Raw genomic sequence first — 8,298 nt, 5'->3', positions numbered from 1 at the left:
ATTTATATCAAGAAAAAAGACATTGAAGAAATTCATATAGAGCATTTTTAATACTTTCCCTTTGATAGGTTCAGCGAAAAATCGGCAGTATTCTGCACTTTTCTGCGAAATCGAAATGAAAAAACGAACTTTCCTCTTCGCCTTTAATGTATTCTCTTTCACGTAAGAGGAAGAGACTTTTTTTTGCTATGCATTTTCGCTTTGACATGCCTGTTAAATAAATCTACCATTGCATGTGACTTTCAAGAGCCTTTTTTAATTTTTTAATTTTTTTTCTATAAGATTTGACTTGGGCGGAAACTTTCTAAAATACCGGTTCTTCAACTTGCAACATTCATTCTGTACCCAAGAGCCCTCTGTCCAGAGCTCTTTGTATGTCTGTCTGAAACAATATATACATATACATGTATATACAGTATATATGGGTGTGTGTATGCATGTATGTATGTATGTATATATATATATATATATATATATATATATATATATATATATATATATATATATATATATATATATATATATATATATGTATATTTATATATATATATATATATATATATATATATATATATATATATATATATATATATATATATATATATATATGTGTATATTTATATATAGTATATATATATATATATATATATATATATATATATATATGTATATTTATATATAGTATATATATATATATATATATATATATATATATATATATATATATATATATATATATATATATATGACTGTAAAATATTGCCTGTTAAATTAGAATTCCATCTAATAGAAGGCACCCATAAAACACCAAAAGGGTAGAAATTATGGAGTTATATTTCGAAGACAACTGTCTTCCTCAACTGACAGGTAATGAATTAGGAAGAAGAGAACAGTATTATACACGCAGTTGAAGGAAAGTTCCAGAAGTCGGCCGACTTTTGGAACTTTTCCTCAACTGTATTTATAGAACTGTCCTCTTCTTCCCAATCCATTACCTGCCAGTTGAGGAAGACAGTCTTCGCTTTCATTATAATACTATAGCAATGACTTTCTATTCAACCTCTTTCTCTCTCTCTCTCTCTCTCTCTCTCTCTCTCTCTCTCTCTCTCTCTCTCTCTCTCTCTCTGAGAAATTGTTTAATGAATACCACAGTTCCAGAAAACCTAAAATATCAGGTTCATTATTCATGACAAGTGAAGCGCACTTACTGAGGACTGAGGACGACAGCGAGATCAAAAGAAATAAATTTGAAGCAGACACCTTCAGCATTCGTTATTCAAATTAGTGTTCCGGTCTGCAGCCACGACAAAAGAAGATTGCAGTGAAGAAACATTCCCCGCCTTTAAATTATTTTGTGTTGGAGAGTTAATTAGGATTTTATTCATGCATGATATATATATATATACACATATATATATATATATATATATATATATATATATATATATATATATATATATATATATATATATGCAATTGTAATAGCCACAATGCCCTCTTAACTCCTTGAATTCTTCGCGATTTTTGGATACGCTTGTCACTACAAAGCCTTAAGACCCAAGTGCAAGAAATACGAAGAATTTATGATGTCCGGTAGAGGGGAAACGAACCTGGGTTCCATAACCACAAATAGGTCATGTTGCCGACCTGACCACGAGAAAAATAAAAATTTATTACCTTGTCGTTTACAAATATATACAGGTATACTGGAGCTGGAATAGACCCATCCTCACCATCGTAGCCAAGTGTAGAATCTACTGGTCACTTTTTACCAGATACATATGTAATTGTAATTACACATGAAATGTTGTTTCCCCTTTGCTCTCATTCAACGTAACACTAAACAAAGCAAACCTAAGCAGTTATAGACGGGGGGGGAACAGGTTGCAAGGTAGAACAATCTTAATATTTAAATGACGAGTTGGTGAGTTATCCTTCATGGCTGGGAGTTCAGCTGAAGAGATGATGTTGGCAAGATGACCTCTGGCTTGAAGACGTCACAGAAGGGCGGCTGGGAACTCAGCAGAGATGTTGCTGGTTTGATAACCACAGGCTCACAGACGTCACAAAAGCAATGTCTTCAGGATGAGGCAGCAAATGCTGTTTCTCCAAGAATCCGGAGATTGTGCAAATGGAGGGGAGGAAGGGCTGGAGACTCCTCCTTGCTACAGGCAGGAATGGCTGACTACCTCTCCATGTCACAGGCAGGAAGGGCTTAGCAACTTCTCCTCCACACAGGCAGGAAGGGCTGACTACTTCTCCATGTCACAGGCAGGAAGGGCTTAGCAACTTCTCTACACAGGCAGGAAGGGCTGACTACTTCTCCATGTCACAGGCGGGAAGGGCTTAGCAACTTCTCCTCCACACAGGCAGGAAGGGCTGACTACTTCTCCATGCCACAGGCAGGAAGGGCTTAGCAACTTCTCCTCCACACAGGCAGGAAGGGCTGACTACTTCTCCATGTCACAGGCGGGGAGGGCTTAGCAACTTCTCCTCCACACAAGCAGGAAGGGCTGACTACTTCTCCATGTCACAGGCAGGAAGGGCTTAGCAACTTCTCCTCCACACAGGCAGGAAGGGCTCACTACTTTTCTTCATGACTGGTATGTAGGGCTCGCTGCTTCACCTCATCTTGAACACAGAGGGCTTAGAGACTTCTCATCACAAGCAGGCAGGGCTGGCGGCTTCTTCTCTTTGCTTCGGGCAGAACAAGATTTTTATGGAGAAGAGTAAAAGTCGTCTGAAGGGGATACTCCCGTCAGAACCTTGCTTTGTCCGACCTCTGATTGCGCTCTCTGTCTCTATCTGTTCCCATCTCTGTCTTGGGAAGTCTCTTCTGGAAGCTTATATACCACTATATGGGCGACAGACAATCGTCATTCCCATATAAGGAGGTTTTTTTCACTACATACTGATTGGTTCCTTAATAACTGCCCACTTCCGGTCACACCATAGAAGCTTCCAGAACAAATTTTCTAACGCAATGTGTATCGAATATGAATACTGCGCCATGTTACAAAGGCATGGCATGAGATACCATGTGGTAAAGGGTTTTCATTGAATCGCTAATTGTCCAAGAGGAGTCGAACAACAGTAACTGACTGGTGATGACACCTTCGAGCAAACACAGGAAGCAGTCACGTCTTGAAAAGAGATTTTTTTTTCAGTATATTCCTTCAACATTATTGCATCTACCCATGACAATATATATATATATATATATATATATATATATATATATATATATATATATATATATATATATATATATATATATACATAAGACATATAAGATATGATCGTATATGTCTCTGTGTCTGTGTGTTTGTGCTAGAGCAAATTTACGTGTAAAGAACATTCTCGGTAACCTGTAATCTACACCAAAAGCAGAAATAAGAACAAGAAACCACGTAATCCACAAAAGTCACTCTTCTTATGTAAATAGTGTTATATGCAATCAATTAACAGTTGTAACAGAAGACACGGCAAATACCTTGAAACAGCATTTCATATGTTCACCAGTACGGTCGCTTGGCTTCATCATGGATTCTGTGAAGAAATAGAAAAGGTTGATTTCGAAAAATAAAAATATATAAATATCACAGGGTAGTAACACCTGTATATACATACATACATGTACTATATATATATATATATATATATATATATATATATATATATATATATATATATATATATATATATATATATATATATATATATATTATAATCACTTTTGTATGTGATTCATTTATCACACAGGTGAAAAATAAGGACCTACATCCCGTTTCTTATTTTTTACCTGCGGTAATGTGATATATATATATATATATATATATATATATATATATATATATATATATATATATATATATATATATATATATATTGTTACTGTTATCGGTGGCTATAATAGGGACTCAGCTGTTTATCATGTGCCCAACTGAAATTCCACCACTACCGAACAGCAATGAGAAAGAAAATATATGCTCACTCGGGAAACAGCGTAAAACCCAAGGCCTTAATCACTACATATAATTACATTTACAGTTGAATAAGTGGAGTGGAAAGATTAATGGCACAGTATACATTTACAGTTGAATAAATGTAGTGGATAGATTAATAGCAGAGTATATCAGTAATTAATAAATTGCCACAAATAACTGTAGGATTCTACATGTAGGACAGGGCTTTTGATTTGGAAACAGTGAAATATGCAGCAAGCAAGACTCCAAACTACTCTGCAATTGAGAGAAACGATACACGGTCATTTCGAGCAACAGTTATGCACAGCTTAATGGATTAATTTTCTATACGGCTGAAGGCTTTAGGAAGGATTTTAATTCACGAATAACTGCCTACGGGATTCAATACACACAGGCGTGAATCACTAAAATTGCCAAACTTCAGGAAAGTTATAAGACAAGGGAACTTCAGCAAGAGAATCAAGAGAATTACAGAAAAAATAGGCTGGCCGGAACCGCTCCATCAGACACCTACTTGCTTGGCTTGTGTTAGGCTTCGTAGCATGAAGCAAGGATGACTTCCAGTCATAGGGGATTCTTCTGCTGCAGAAGGTATGGAATGACGTGCCTTGATATACAAGGGGCTCGTTGTGTCAAAGTGGGAACCGGCCAGAAAAACAGGTCGAAGACACAGGAAGAAATAACACAGGCAAGAATTTTCACGGAACCGCCTGAGAGTGTCGCAGACGATAGACACAAAAGCAAAGGAATTTCTTGTTTGGCTGAGAGGAGCAAAACTATCTTTTCACTCTAACTTTTAAGGGGCACAGTGAAAGAGGCTCTATCAGATTGATTATAACACTGATTATAAGATAGAGCGGCCAGGATAAACATTACAACATATATATATATATATATATATATATATATATATATATATATATATATATATATATATATATATTTATATATATATATATATATATATATATATATATATGTATACTGGGTGTCCATAAAGACATGGTGCAATTTAAAATACTTGTAGCTTCGTAACTATAAAAGACAGAATGAATCTGTAAAAAGGATAAGAAAGCTTGATGTGTCTAGTTGTTCTATTCTTCTGAAGTTTTATTTATTATTTGTTTTATCAAATATTTTTCGCAATTATATTAACTCTCAGTGTTAGAAATGTATCAATGAAGGGAAAACAATAATGGCAATTTAAACAACGCATACAAAATTTTATTTTCTATATTCCATTTTAGTTGACACAATACTTTCGAGAATTATTAATGATATTGTTTGTTCTTAATTTTTCAAAAGAATTAAAAGTTTTAATGACAGCGAAGACTTCAGGCTATTTTACGACAACAGGATTAATCAGTTAGTTAAAATTTTGAATAAAAATTACATGAACACTGATTAATCATTGTTGGAAAAAAATGGTCGGAAGACTAATTACCGAAGTGGATCACTTTCCCAGAATTTTTCCAAATCAGAATGTTTATTGCACGATATCATTTCAATTAAGGAAGACGATAAAATGTAAATGAGAAGAGTAATAACGTGACCGCCAGAATACAGGAAATTGAGACAAGAGTAAGTCGTGATTAATTAGTACAAGTAAAGATACCAGTCGCTACCACAGAATATTGGAGAAATTCTTAAAAATCAGAATCAGTTTCATTATTCTTTTCCCTGTCAGTAACAGTTTTTTTTTTACACTTTTACGAACCACAAAAACATTACAATGTTTAATTATCAATTGAGATACCGATCACATGTTTGGAAATGCTTACTCATTTACATACGAGGTGTCACTGTGACATCAAATAATAATTAAATAAATAAATTAACAAAAGGCTTTCTACGGCAACCACAAGGAATAACGTTTGTAAATCAGCCTAACCTTTCTAATATCGATCGAGAAAATACAAGTCGTTATAAAACGCTTCATTGAATTGTAGAGTAATCCGTAAATACCTACTAATACCCTTGGGATTTCTACAGGACCGGGATTGATATGGATATTAAGAGGCCTCATAGAAAATATCCGAGCTCGATCGATTTACCTACAAGATGAAATTATTGCAGCACTGTTGAAGAGATCAAAAGTAATTGTTTCCACTGATTTTCTATCCGTGTTTAATACCCACCAGGAGAGCAAAGATAGAGGAGCTTCTTTCGAAAAGTGGTTCCCACTCACGTCATCAACAGCTGGTAATCTAGTTCTATATCCCTCAGGATTATTCATTTCCAATTCCGTTTCTTTAACTGCAAAAAGATTAAGGTACCTGGTCTAAATAAAAATGCTTCTGGTCCGTTATTCTCTTTTTGTACTGAAATTAAAAGTGCCTTTGTTTCTGCGCGGTGCATGTTTATTTAATCCTGAAAGGATTTAATTGAGTCGTTTTATTCTTTCATCCAGATAAAATATAAGGACTTTTCTCCTCTCTTTGGTCATTTTTATATCCCTATTTTTCCAGTCTCGGTTTAGAGAATTAGATCTGATCACGGGCTCAACTCAGACTATACGAAGCAAATTGGATTTGCCGCAGGCAGAGACGACTTTCCGTTAACCACTATGAAGTATATTGTTTGAAATGCATTTATTTAGCAATTTTTCAGTCATTTATATGTTTTAAACTACATGACACATGCGTAATATTATCAAAACCTTTGACTTTTTTATTAGGTTAATAAGAAACCAGACAAAGAAAAAGTGACGTTTTAGTAGGTTAGAAAATGAGCCAACTGCCATGTTCTTTCTTAGAAAGAGGTTTGAAGGAAGTTTGTGCGTGATCAAAGGTAATAGTTCGTGGAGACTGGCATTCGGCCTTTTTTTTCTTTTTTTACTTTATTTTTTATTGTTGTATGTTGTATCAGTTTGCCTGTGCCTTTATGCGTAACAAGATCACCCAATAACGTACTGAAATTTTTCTCGATGTTAGGTAAGTTCCCTGTACTCACCGCTATTCAAATTATGCAGTACTCTCTCTCCAAAAAACCAACATATTCGATGATACAACGGGTTCATAAAAATCAAATCACAACGTAATATGACGATCACAATAATCTAACATTCTGGCTTTCGACAGAGGACTTTCAATTCAATTATCTTTACATATAACTAGACCCTATGCAATATATTCGAATTTAGAACGATTCCGCACAAGCCTGAATAATGTCATAATCATCCGCTCTAAACCAGTCGCCGCGTCCCGGGAATTTTCGTGCCATATATAAATAATAAACACGGTATGCTCGGGTTTACAAGTACTTATTCTCCCAGGTGTGACAACTTGCTGTTCGGAAAGCGTTCCTTGAATTTGCATGAATTTCTGTATCTACTGGGATAATGTAATGGCGCACTGTAACATCCTACCGAAACCATTCCCCTACTTTTCTCAAAGAAAAAAAAAAAGAAGAAAACTCGCGTGGACTGGATGAAAAATTTGTGAAGAAAATATAAAAAATAAAATGTGATGGATTCAGTTCTTTTGCTAGTCTCTTGAACATTTTGTTCTTAAGCATCTGACCATTTCATCGAGCATTGCTATTATGCAATTATAGCATTATGAATTGGCACTGGATATTTGGCTCTTTACTGACGCTGAGAAGATACGAGTAGTGCCTACAATTCTGTTGAAACAGCATCACTGCTCATGGATTTAAGATACTGTGAATAAAATACTAAATATGTCTTCATAACCTTCATGAATCAACAGAGACTCAACTATGACACTTCTGTTATTAATAACAAATATAATTAAACAAATTATAAGTCTTTAAATCTAACACCTAACAACAAGGCTTGGGAAATGTTCTAAAGCACCTTGGAAATTAGATAAACAGATTTATTTATTCGCAAATGATTGTAAATGAATATGCTTATAAGCTTGTTTATTCTTCTGCTAGATGGATTATCATTTACTTGGTATTTACCTTTTTACGTTTAGTATTATCTTGGTGTTTCTTCTTGAGCAAGCTCTTGTCAATTTTGTCTTGCTTTATTTATTTCAATCAGTAATGATAATCATCCTCATCATCATTATCATCATTGTATATATCACAATAGAAATAACTTTTGGCCAGAAAAATAAACAAGGGAAAATAAACACGAATCACCAAACATACCAAATTGCAACCCTCTAACCTCCTCAGTAGTTTCGATTTTATTCAAGGTTAAAGTTAGCCACAATCGTGCGCCTGGCAACGATATAAGATAGGCTACCACCGGACCGTGGTTAAAGTTTCATGGGCCGCGGCTCATACAGAATTCAGTGGGAAAGCACTGGGGCAACGAGAATCAAGGAAATGTTGATACATA

The sequence above is a fragment of the Macrobrachium rosenbergii genome, chromosome 44, assembly GCF_040412425.1.
Source record: "Macrobrachium rosenbergii isolate ZJJX-2024 chromosome 44, ASM4041242v1, whole genome shotgun sequence".
NCBI lineage: Eukaryota > Metazoa > Arthropoda > Malacostraca > Decapoda > Palaemonidae > Macrobrachium > Macrobrachium rosenbergii.
Note: the sequence above shows the minus strand (reverse complement) of the source record.